This window comes from Saccopteryx bilineata, chromosome 5 (genome assembly GCF_036850765.1).
Source record: "Saccopteryx bilineata isolate mSacBil1 chromosome 5, mSacBil1_pri_phased_curated, whole genome shotgun sequence".
NCBI lineage: Eukaryota > Metazoa > Chordata > Mammalia > Chiroptera > Emballonuridae > Saccopteryx > Saccopteryx bilineata.
Window position 1 is genome coordinate 66,465,058 of NC_089494.1, and position 13,453 is coordinate 66,478,510.

Sequence of the window (13,453 nt, forward strand, 5' to 3'; positions counted from 1 at the left end):
CTTCTAGTTAAAGTGGAATCATCTACACTGAGTAGAATCTGATTACACTATTTTTAGTAAATTTGCAATGAAAAAAGTACAATGAATGCAGAAGAGAACAAAAAATTTCCAACTCGTCTTTTTCCTCCAAACTCTTGAATCACAAGGAGTGTTGTGTTCCTTTGTTTGAATTCATGACTTGAGAGTTAGATAGATATTGCTGTAGAGAAAACTCCAGATCAATGAGGAAGAAAAGTTCACAAGTAATCCATGTAAACACACACACACACACACACACTGTGCAAATAGTGCTGACTCCATCTTGAAAAGATGACTCCATTTTAAAACTAATCTGCCTGAACCCTGACCTCTCCCCTTTCCCCCTACATAGGCTCTGGGTTAATCAAGAACTACTACTAATCCTTCCTTCACTATTTGCCCTTCCTCAGAGGCTAGGTGCTCTTAATGTTATCTTTTAACTTGCCCTGGTGCCAGAGCCCCTGGTAACTGGTCCCTTTGGTCTCCTGATCAACCCTAAAGAAGCCTGGTCTATTGTTTAAGGGAATGTAAAACAGGGGGTCTGGGAGGTGAACCATGTGGGGATCCATTTTGTCCTACTGCCAACTCTAACTCTGTTTCTGTGAGATTGTTAGCAGAGGTAACTAGATTTATGTTTAATTAAGTGAGAAGCAGGGAAGCAAAGAAACAGACTCCCACATGCACCCAGACCGGATTCACCCGGCAAGCCCGCTACCGGACAATGCTGCTGCTCTGTTGCTCTGCAACCAAGCTATTTTAGTGCCTGAGGTGAAGTCATGGAGCCATACTTCAGCGCCCAGGGCCAACTTGCTCAAACCATTCGAGCCATGGCTGCAGGAGAAGAAGAGAGATAGAGAGAGTGAGAGAGTGAGAGAAGGAGGAGGAGGAGGAGAAGGAGGAGGAGGAGTGGTGGAGAAGCAGATGGTCACTTCTCCTGTGCGCCCTGACCAGGAATCCAACAGGAACCTCCACACACCAGGCTGACGCCCTACCACTGAGCCAAATGGCCAGGGCCACTACATATTAATAAAGGAAGGAAGAAGCCTGACCTGTGGTAGCACATGAATAAAGTATCGACCCGGATAGAAACTCCGGGCTTGCCTAGTCAAGGCACACAAGTGAGGTTGATGCTTCCCGCTCCTCCCCACTTTCTTCTCTTTCTAAAATCAATAAAATCTTCAAAAAAAAAAAAGGAGGAGGAGGAAGCAAAGGAAAACAACTGGTTGTTCACTTTATTTTTCCATTTAGTTGTGTACTCACTGATTACTTCTCTTACACGCCCTGACTGGGATTCAACCTGAGATACCTGCTCAGCAAGATGAAATTTTATCCACTGAGCAACCCGGCCAGGGACTCAACCCCAATAAATCTTACCAGGGACCTTCAATCTCCCTTACATGAGTCTCTCAAATGCTTTTCTCAGGACTCCGTAAAAGGACTCCATTTCCACCAATAAGTTCCCTATTAAAACTGTAAATCAGGCCCTGGCCGGTTGGCTCAGTGGTAGAGCGTCGGCCTGGGGTGCAGGGGACCCGGGTTCGATTCCCAGCCAGGGCACATAGGAGAAGCACCCATTTGCTTTCTTCACCCCCCCTCCTTCCTCTCTGTCTCTCTCTTCCCCTTCCGCAGCCAAGGCTCCATTGGAGCAAAGATGGCCCGGGCGCTGGGGATGGCTCCTTGGCCTCTGCCCCAGGTGCTAGAGTGGCTCTGGTCGCGGTAGAGCATCGCCCCCTGGTGGGCAGAGCGTCGCCCCTGGTGGGCGTGCCGGGTGGATCCCGGTTGGGCGCATGCGGGAGTCTGTCTCTCTCCGTTTCCAGCTTCAGGGAAAAAAAAAAAAAAACTGTAAATCAGTAAGCTGAATTTTTCTACTTCATTCTTTGGTCTCTTGGCTTCATCAGCATTTGGGGCAGAGAGGGTAGGGGGACCACCTTGCATACACAACCTTCTCATGAAACATATGCATACATATCAATACTAACTCTAACATTCTCCCTATATAATCAATGAACACAAATAAATTAAAATACAATTAATGATTTGACTTTGGATGATAGGTATACAACATAATCAATTGTTCAAATGCTGGAGAAATGTTTACCTGAAACCTACGTACTCTTTTTCTCTCTTTTTTTTTTGTGTGTGTGTGACAGAGACAGAGAGAGTCAGAAAGAGGGACAGATAGGGGCAGACAGACAGGAAGGGAGAGATATGAGAAGCATCAGTTCTTCTCTGCAGCACCTTAGTTGTTCATTGATTGCTTTCTCATATTTGCCTTTACCAGAGGGCTATAGCAGACCAAGTGACCCTTTGCTCAAGCCAGCGACCTAGGGCTCAAGCTGGTGAGCCTTGCTCAAACCAGATGAGCCCGCGCTCAAGCTGGCGACCTCGGAGTTTCGAATCTGGATCTTCCACATCCCAGTCCGACGCTCTATCCACTATGCCACCGCCTGGTTAGGCAGAAACCTATGTACTCTTGTTGATCAATATCACCCTGTTGAATTTAATTTTCTAAATTAAAAAAATTACAATTAACCAATTTACTAAAAATCTGAATATATGTGAAAAGGATAAAAATAAAAGAGGCAGACATGGCACAAGTCTGCATAATCAAATCTTTATTGAAAGTTATTTGTAAGGATATAAATAAGAGATGAAAAGAATGCTTAAATTCAGAAAAATCAAATCCTGCACTATCATTTCATATGCACTTTTGATATAAGAGTATTGCCCCTACAGATGAGTTTAGCAGTGAAAGTAAAACATCCTACTGTTCTTTGTAGGGCAAGATACAACCAGACATCAATCAAGGACAGGAATATATACATTGACCTAAAAAAGAACAGGATCTCACTGCAATTGTGATGATAAGGCTGGCAGTATAGGTAAACGCCATGATGTGGAAAACTTTGACCCAGGCTAAGGGCTCTAGACTTTAACCTATAAACAATGGGAAGCTATTTTCAAAAAAAGACTGATATTTAAAATGCAAATTTATATATAAATCCAGGTTAGACTGGACTGTGAAAATATCATAGGGAGGAAAACAGTAAATTATCATGGAATAGAGTATATGATGTAGGCTTGGGCTAAAGTGAGAGGAGAGAACAAAAAGGATTAATCTGAGACAAAATAAAAGAATAGGTCTTGGTACCAAATATGTAAGCAGCAGGAAAGGGAAGAATCAAGAATGACACTAGCAGCCCAGTTAAGACATCTAGCAAAAATTCAACCCTTTGTTTCCCCCAGACATGAGACAACAAAGATCAAAAGTACACAAACTAAATGATGGAACAAAAATAAATAAAAAGCCTGAGTGCCAATGACACTAATAAGCTACTGAACTACTCCTGAGCTGCAAAACAGTAAATGTCTTCAAGGTTTAAACCACTATTAGCTGGGATTTATGACTAGGGGTGGGGGGGGTCGGGGATGGAGAATGATGTTAATTTTTTTTCTTTTGTATTTTTCTGAAGTTGGAAACGGGGAGGCAGTCAGACAGACTCCTGCATGTGCCCGACCAAGATCCATCCAGCATGCCCACCAGGGGGCGATGCTCTGCCCATTGGATGTTGCTCTGTTGCAACCAGAGCCATTCTAGCACCTGAGGCAGAGGCCATGGAGCCATCCTCAGCACCCGGGCCTACTTTGCTCCAATGGAGCCTTGGCTGCGGGAAGGGAAGAGAGAGACAGAGAGGAAGGAGAAGGGGAGGGGTGGAGAAGCAGATGGGCGCTTCTCCTGTGTGCCCTGGCCAGAATCGAACCTGGGACTCCTGCACGCCAGGCCAACACTCTACCACTGAGCCAACCGGCCAGGGCAATACTAATTTTTTTTAAAGGAAGAAAGAAAAGGAAAAATCTACATACAACTATTTTGGGAGATGAATTGGTTTAATTTGACATGCTGACATTAGGATAATAGCAGGATATTCAAATGGACAAAAGTTTTCAAACTAGTATGACTCAAAAATAATTATTTCCCTGGATTTAATCAATGAACCTTAGGTTATTCAAAGTTAAGGATTTCTTTAGTATAGGATTTCCTTAAGATGTTATGCACTGCACATAGCCAAGAAAATACAGTGTATAGTATTTCCCAAGTTTGACCACAGTACACCCGTTCAGTACAAGACCTCTGCAAAACAGGTCTAGAGATACAGATGTGAGTAGAGCTGATCCTTGAAACTTTGAGTACTCTAGAAAGAAGTCTCACTAAAATATGAAAGAATAATTCAAAAAAAATATCACCATTTTGCAACCACTAATAAAATAATGGACCTAGACAATGAAAATCATTAACTGCTAAAATCTTCATCACAATAGGGAACTTTATAACAAATGAATCAGGCTGACAAACCTGAACTCACTGATCAATCATAACATTAACTAAAGGAGAGACAAGAAGATATTCTCTGGCTCCTCCTACGATGCAACAGTAAGTATAAAGCACCATTATAAAGTTTTCTTGCCAAAAAATATAATAAAACCTAAAATTTGATAGACTCTAGATCCACTACTGGTTTACAGGAAATAATGGACAGAGAAACAGAGATGCAATCAGTAAAACCCAGAATGTGGGTTACTTCAATTAATTGCCAAAAAGAAAAAAGGAAGGGGGGGCTATAAATTAGAACAACTAATTACAATATGAAAACCATGTTAGAATCCTAATTCTAAATCAACCCTGAGAAATCATTTATTAGACAACTGGAAAAACCTGAACCCTCACTGAATGTTTAAAGATATTAAACAATAACTATGAATATCCTGTTTTTCTTTAGGTTGTCTTGAAAATATAAATAAGTATTGAAAAGTTTGCCTTAAGTTTCAAGGGTGTTTCCTTCCTCCATGTTGTTTGTTGGCTGTTAGTATTCTTCATCAATAAGTTGGCAGGTTAAAGGTTGCATCTTGATTATAAAATCAGGTTCCCATGAGATTCACACAAGAAGAATTAAAGAAATTCCTTTCTGAACTATATCTTTTCCTACTCTGTGCATAAGGTTAGCAGTTATACTTTGAACTTTCTAGGGCCACCATGATTCCAGGAAATGCCCCATGACTAAAGTGTCATTTCGGCCTCCACCAAGAGCAGGACCTATTGATAAATATTCCAAGATAGGCATGAGATTCACCCTATACCTCTTGCAGAAAGACTTGGGCCATAAGAGACTGAGAAAGTTTCTCCTCATCTGTATGTCCAGGAGTCACAGCCATAACAGCCACCTGGCATATACAGGTTCTCATTAGATTCAGATAGATGGTAGAGCAGTGATCCCCCATCCCCCAGGCCGTGGACCGGTACCAGACTGAGGGCCATTTGGTACCGGTCTGCAGAGAAAGAATAAATAACTTACATTATTCCCGTTTTATTTATATTTAAGTCTGAACGATGTTTTATTTTTTAAAAATGACCAGATTCCCTCTGTTACATCTGTCTAAGACTCACTCTTGATGCTTGTCTCGGTCACGTGATACGTTTATCCATCCCACCCCAAAGGCCGGTCCATGAAAATATTTTCTGACATTAAACCAGTCTGTGGCCCAAATAAGATTGGGGACCACTGAGGTAGAGAAATAACAGAGCCAAGAAACGATGGGCCATATCTTTTATTCTAGCTCAGAACCAGCTGGCGAGTAAAAAACACACAGCGGGAAAACACTTCCCTTTCCATTCAGGGCTCCCAAAGCTTCTGACTCATCCGAGTTTCCTAGAATCAAAGACCCCACCAGCCTTATTCACCTCTGTTCCCCATCTCCTCCTCCCTGCACAAACTGGCTTCTCCTTCAGCACCCCGCCATCTTGGCTGTCTGCCTCTTCCACAACAATGTAATCTCTGCAAAAATGGTCTCCTATGCCTGACCTGTGATGGCGCAGTGGATAAAGCCTCGACCTGGAAATGCTGAGGTCGCTGGTTCAAAACCCTGGGCTTGCCTGGTTAAGGTACATATGGGAGTTGATGCTTCCAGCTCCTCCCCTCTTCTCTGTCTCTTCTCTCTCTCTCTCTCCCTCTCCTCTCTAAAAAAAATAATTAATTTTTTTTTTAAATGGCCTCCTAGTTCCTCCTTCTTCTCTTCTTAAAACTTTTTGGGGAAACCACCCCTCTTCCAGCAAACATTAACATAACCAAGCCCCTTCCCAAGCAGAAAGGTAATTAGCTGTATCACCTGGACAATAGCCATGCATGTGGGCAGTGCCATTTTTAACAATAAAAGTGAGCAAAACCAGAAAATACAGATTTTACAAACTTATTTGCCCAACATCATCTCAAAGTATTCATTATTTAAAAAGGATATCTTTATGAGACGTGATGTAAAGAGGATTAAAAAAACAGTCGCCTGACCAGGCGGTGGCGCAGTAGATAAAGCATTGGACTGGGACGCGGAGGACCCAGGTTCAAGATCCCGAGGTCTCCAGCTTGAGTACAGGCTCATCTGGTTTGAGCAAGGCTCACCAGCTTGTACCCAAGGTTGCTGGCTCAAGCAAGGGGTCACTCAGTCTGCTGTAGCCCCCCAGTCAAGGCACATATAAGAAAGCAATCAATGAACAACTAAGGTGCCACAACAAAGAATTGATGCTTCTCATCTCTCTCCCTTCCTGTCTGTCTGTCCCTACCTGTCCCTCTCTCTGACACTGTCACCAAAAAAAAAATTAAAATTAAAAAAAAGTCAGCATATGTTCTATGGCATTCAGAAACCTAGATTTCTCTAACAAGACATTAAATTAAAACCATTAATCAAATTATATATCAAAGAACTGCTAAGCTCAAATCTTTTTCAAAAATGATTATTTTAATCAATAATTCAAGCAAATAATATTGAAATAGCACCCTATACCATAAGGACAAATATGTTTTGCTCTCATAAAAAATAATTTACCAAACTTAAAAAACAATATATATTATTCAGACTATTTCATTTTCCACTGTTATAAATGTCATTGAAAATGCAAGTAGGTTTACCTTATATGTTCTGATTCCTCACCTTATTAAAAAGTTAATTGATCCAAAATAATAACCAAAGGACAATATTAAAATTTCACTCAAGCCTGACCAGGAGGTGGCACAGTGGATAGAGTGTAGGACTGGGATGTGGAGGACCCACGTTAGAGACCCCGAGGTCACGAGCTTAAGTGCGGGCTCATCTGGTTTGAGCAAGGCTCACCAGCTTGAGCCCAAGGTCAATGGCTCGAGCAAGGGGTTACTCGGTCTGCTGTAGCCCCCTGGTCAAGGTACATATGAGAAATCAATCAATGAACAACTAAGGAGCCGCAACAAAGATTGATGTTTCTCATCTCTCTCCCTTCCTGCCTGTCTGTCCCTATCTGTCCCCCTCTCTGACTCTGTCTCTGCCACAAAAAAATAAAATTTCACTCAAGAACACAAGCAAAATGCTATTATACCAACAGCTAAATTCAGCTTTAAAAAGAGGATAAGCAAGACTGACCAGGCAGTGGTGCAGTGGATAGAGCATTGACCTGGGATGCTGAGGACCCAGGTTCAAAACTCCGAGGTCGTCAGCTTGAGTGCAGCTCACCAGCTTGAGTACAGCATTGCCAGCTTGAGCATGGGATCATAAGCATGATCCATGGTCACTGGCTTGAGCCCAAGGCCACCAGCTTGAACAAGGGGTTATTGGCACAATTGGAGCCCCAGGGTCAAGGTACATATGAGGAAGCAATCAATGGGTAACTAAAGTGCTGCAACAAGTTGATGCTTCTCATCGCTCTCCCTTCCTGTTTGTTCCTGCCTGTCCACCACCACCACCCCCCACCAAAAAGAGGATAGGCAAATAAACCTAAAGCTATTAATCCTTGGCTGAACTTGAGCCCAAACAGACTAACAAATAAAATGGGCTGAAAGTCAGGAAGGAAAATAGGATTCCTAATTTTTGCTTAAGCAATTCATGCAGCACAACTAATAAATGTTATTGATGGTAAAGATTTCTAAAATAGAACTTTTCTGGAATTAGAAATTACAGTTATAAATATTCCTGTGGCAAATATTATTCATCAGTTTTACATACAAACATCTTAAAAGCATTATAAACTGAGATACTGAAAAAACAACAGAAGTCTCTTCCTTTGGATGAAATCTACTCTCAAAGGAAGATACATTTGTTTTTTATTTTTACTTTTTTGTGAATTTTTTTTTTGCAAAAGGGGTGTGGCCTAAAAGAACTGAAATTGAGTGGGGGGATTGTCTTGGTTCTTTCATAAAACTCAACTTAATTGAATCTATACAGTCTACCGGAAAGTTCTGTCCATTTTTGGAATAAAACAAAATACAAATTTTTCTTACCGCCAATAAACTTTATTAAATAATACAATTGCAATTATTATTGATGATTTCTTGCCAGCGTGAGGGCAATTTGTATATCCCATTTTTGAAAAATGTTTTATCTTTTGATGTGAAAAATTGAACCAGTGCTTTTTTTATATCTTCTTCATTTTTGAATTTTTGCCCTTCAAAAAATTTTGTAAGGACAAAAACAAGTGATAGTCGGAGGGTGCTAAGTCCAGGGAATATGGTGGATGCAACAGAATTTCCCAGCCTAGTTCTGCAATTTTTTTTTTTTTATATTTTTCTGAAGCTGGAAACGGGGAGAGACAGACAGACTCCCACATAAGCCCGATCAGGATCCACCTGGCACGCCCACCAGGGGGTGACGCTCTGCCCACCAGGGGGCGACGCTCTGCCCCTCTGGGGCATCGCTCTGTTGCAACAAGAGCCACTCTAGCGCCTGGGGCAGAGGCCAAGGAGCCATCCCCAGCGCCCAGGCCATCTTTGCTCCAATGGAGCCTCGGCTGCGGGAGGGGAAGAGAAAGACAGAGAGGAAGGAGAGGGGGAGGGGTGGAGAAGCAGATGGGCGCCTCTCCTGTATGCCCTGGCCGGGAATCGAACCCGGGACTTCTGCACGCCAGGCCGACGCTCTACCACTGAGCCAACCAGCCAGGGCCAGTTCTGCAATTTTTTGACGAGTCCCCAAAGCAGCATGTGGCCTGGCATTACCATCATGCAGTATGATGTTCTTCCTATTGAACATCGCCAGCCTCTTTTCTTGGACTGCTGTCTTTAAATTATCCAGTTGCTGACAATACTTCTCCGAATTGAGCTTTTCGTTCGGTTTTTAAATCTCATCATGTATTTGGTCCTCGAATGTCCCACCATATACACAACATTCTCTTATTCAGAGTCAAATTTGGTTTAGAGGTGGAAGGGCTAGGTTTTCTGGGTTCACAATATGCCCTTTTCCTTACGATGTTTTCGTAGGTAATCCACTTTTCATCCCCAGTTATCATCCAGTTCAAGAAGGGCTCAATTTTGTTCTGAGCAAGCAGAGATGTGCATATGACGACTTGATCATCCAAATTCTTCTGACTTAATTCATGTGGCACCCATCTTGAATATTTCCACACCAATCCTATCTTCCGAATATGGTCCGAAATGGTTTGCTGAGCTGAATTAAGCCTTTCTGCTATCTCCGATGTTGTCAGAAAGGGATCTTGCTCAACATGGTATTAACAACATGGTCATCGATCAAAGATGGTCGCCCAGAACATGGCTTATCAGAAAGGTCGAAATCACCTGTTTTGAATTTTTCAAACCATCTTCTGCATGTCCTATCAGAAACTGTACCTTCACCAAACACTTTCAATAAATTTCTACATGCTTCTATAGCATTTCTTCCTTGTTGAAATCCGTATCAATACAGTGGTGTAAATGAACTTTATCAGTAGCCATGGGTACACTATGGCTTCACATATAAGACTAATGTGAATCAACTTTGTTTCAGTTAATTTGCTACGTCAGTATGTATACATTAAGTGATAAAAATATAGAGGCACATATGAGCCAAATAAACATGTGCTTACATGTCGAAACTTGTGATAGAAATGGACAAAACTTTCTGGTAGACCTGATACATGTTGTATACTAAGAAATCACCAGAAATAATTTAAATTATACTGTTAGGAAATTCAGAAAGGTCTCTAATTAAAATAAGGTGTTCTACAATCTCCGGATTGTAACAGCTTATGCCCTCAGAGAAAGAAAACAAGCTTCAAATTAAAAACACAGAGTACACTTCCATAACACCAACTTCCCAGCATGGCTAGTGGAGGGCAGAGAGGGACTGCTGCTGGGTTTGAGGCTAGCACACAACACTGATTTTTACATTTAAATTCCTCAAAGCCCTGGGAACATGTCAATTACACTTAATTATAGGGTTAGCCTCCTTCTCAAACTCAGAACTAATATCCACAGAACTCCCCTGTGAAAAGTAAATGTGTCCAATTTTTCTATATTTCCTTAGCACACAAACAACTCTAAAGGAGGTTCGCTTGCAGACCCAGGATAATCCCACTGCTCTCCCCTGCTCCACCAGCTTCCTCACACCAGAGATGGATGTTAGAAGGGATTTTAGGATTCATTCATTCAACCTATTTATTTCACAGAGGAGGAAACTGAGGTCCAGGGGGGTGAGCTGACTTGTTTAGAGTCACACAGCTAGTTTGTGGCCAAATCAGGAGCCAGCCTTATGGTTTCCCCATTACCCTCCTGAGTGAGGAATCTCTATGATTATAGACTCTATAACCTTCATATATCAGAGTGACTAACTCTTTCGCAGACCAGCGCAAAATTTCTGGCAGACCAACAGTTGAAAACCACTACCTTAAATTATCATTTTTTAAATTCTTCTTTTTGCTGTTCTAATTGGGTATTTTGCACTACTACCTTGTGTTCCCAATCACAGACTTGATCCTCAGCTTTATCTAATTACTGTTGATTCCCTCTAATGTAGTCTTCATTTCAGTTATTGTATTCTTCATTACTGATTCTTTTTTTGTTTTCTATCTCTGTTTCTTTTTTTTTTTTTTTTTTTTTGTATTTTTCCGAAGTTAGAAGCGGGGAGGCAGTCAGACAGACTCCCGCATGCGCCTGAACAGGATCCACCCAGCATGCCCACCAGGGGGCGATGCTCTGCCCATCTGGGGCGTTGCTCTGTTGAGGCTGGAGCCATTCTAGCACCTGAGGCAGAAGCCATGGGGTCATCCTCGGCGCCCAGGCCAACTTTGCTCCAATGGAGCCTTGGTTGCGGGAGGGGAAGAGAGAGATAGAGAGAAAGAAGAGGAGGAAGGGTGGAGAAGCAGATGGGTACTTCTCCTGTGTGCCCTGGCCAGGAATTGAACCCAGGACTTCCACACACCGGGCCGACGCTCTACTGCTGAGCCAACCAGTCAGGGCTTATGTCTGTTTTTATGATTCCTATTTCTTTGTTAAAAGTTCTCACTGAATTCATCTACTCTTCCTTGAAGTTCATGGAGCATCCTTATATCCAGTGTTTTGAATGCTGCATCTGGTAGATTACTTGTCTCCATTTAATTTAGTCTTTTTTCTGCAGTTTTGTCCTGTTCTTTCATTTGGGCCATATAGCTTTGTATCCTCATTTTTGCTAATTCCATGTGTTTGTCTCTATGTATTAGGTAGATCTGCCATGTCTTCCAGTCTTGACAGAGTAGTCTTAGATAATAGGTATGCTGTGGGGCCCAGTGGCTCAGTCTCTCTGGTCACCTGACTCCAGTGCCCCACGGGTGTCCTTGTGTGGGTTGTGTGTGCCCCCTGTTCTAGTTGACCCTTGATTGCTGTTTGGCATATCAATGGGAAGGAGTGACTCTCAAGCTGATTGACTGTGAAGACTATTACACAGAGAGCCACCTATTGTGCAGGAACTGATCCCATAGACTGGGATTCACTATAGCGAGGCTCTGGTGCCTGCCACATCTGCTCTTTGGGCATAATTTGTTGAACTGGTTTGATGGTGCTCTGGAGTGATTTGAAGTTGGCTACCAGGTGTCTTCATTCTGGGGCTTCTTGGTGGAGGAAGGTCTAGTGCAGGCCAAGTTCAACCACTGCCTGTTCACAGCCCAGAGCCACTTGACAAGTTACAAAGTGATGTACAAATGGCTGCCACCTGTACTGGGTTTGGAGGTGCCTGCGAGAGGCTAAGCTACAAACCAAGATTGGCTGCCACTAGTGCCAGGCTCAGAGCCACTTAGTAAAAGGTACAGGGCACCCCAAAGCCATATGCAGCTTGTGTGGGGTTAGTGGACCTTAGGAAAATTTTATTAAAGCCCACAGTGTAAGCTAAGGCAGGCTGTGTGGGAAAGCTGCTGAAAGAGGTTCGGGCTGCATGCTCGAGTTGGGTGGTGCAGGGTCATAGGGAATCAACAGGGCAAGCATGTTAGCAAGGTTGATGGAGATTCAGATTTGGTGCCCATGTGATCCTGCCAGCTGAGTGGCAGAAGATCTCAACAAAGAAAGGAATGCCAGCCCTCTGTCAATGGAATGAACTGCTCCAACCCCTGTCCTTCCAGTCTTCATCCTGAAACTAATCAATTCAGCTCCCCCGTTTGTTCCTGGAGCTTTCAAGCTGCTACCCCAGCGTTGGAGATCAGAAAAAGTGAGTCTGTGAGTTCATGCACTGGTCCTTTAAGAGGAACACCTGAGGCCCTGGCCAGTTTGCTCAGTGGAAGAGCGTCAGCCTGGCGTGTGGAAGTCCCAGGTTCGATTCCCGGCCAGGGCACAAAGGAGAAGTGCCCATCTGCTTCTCCAACCCTCCCCTTCTCCTTTCTCTCTATCTCTCTCTTCCCCTCCGCAGCCAGGGCTCCATGGGAGCAAAGTTGGCCCAGGTGCTGAGGATGGCTCCAGCCTAAATGGAGCAATGCCCCAGATGGGCCGAGCATCACCCCCTGGTGAGCATGCCAGGTGGATCCTAGTTGGGTGCATGCAGGAGTCTGTCTGCCGCCCCCCACTTCTCACTTCGGAAAAATACAAAAAAAAAAAAAAAAGAACACCTGAGACTCCAGCAGCCCTTCATCTCACTGAAAGCCACAGTCCCCACTGGCTTTTACACCAGAAGTTATGGGGACTGCTATTCCTAACACAGTCTTCCTGACACAGGTTCACTGGGCTGGGAAGGCCAGTATGAGGCTGAGACCCCTTGCTCCTCAGTGGGGACCTCCACAGTCAGGTATCCCTCCTGTCCCTTTTTTTTAAGTGAGAGGAGGGGAGATAGAGACAGACTCCCGCATGCGTCGTGACCAGGATCCACCCAGCAACCCCCATCTGAGGCCAATGCTCTAATCAGCTGAGCTATTCTCAGTGCCCAGGACCAACGCTCGAACCAATCAAGCCACTGGCTATGGGAGGGGAAGAGGGAAAGAAAGGGAAGAGAGAAAGTGGAGAGGGAGAGAAGGCAGATAGGGAAAGGGAGAGAAGCAGTTAGATGGTCACTTCTCTAGTGTGGGAATCAAACCAGGGACATCGTACACTGGGCCAATGCTCTCTCCACTACGCCACCAGCCAGGGCCTCCCTCCTGCTTAAGCACCACACAGTGGGTATGAGATCTGTCCCTTCCTCATTCCACCCCTCCTCGCAG

The 13,453-nt window shown here is 43.6% G+C and overlaps 1 protein-coding gene and 1 non-coding gene across 2 annotated transcripts in view; one reads left to right on the plus strand and one right to left on the minus strand.

The window, feature by feature from the left end:
- The window catches only part of UBR3 (ubiquitin protein ligase E3 component n-recognin 3), a 240,891-nt gene that overhangs the window by 220,101 nt on the left and 7,337 nt on the right, over positions 1-13,453 (minus strand). The window lies entirely within an intron of this gene.
- On the plus strand, positions 1,500-1,575 carry TRNAP-GGG (transfer RNA proline (anticodon GGG)). Its single transcript has one exon. It is a non-coding gene; the product is annotated as a tRNA-Pro (tRNA).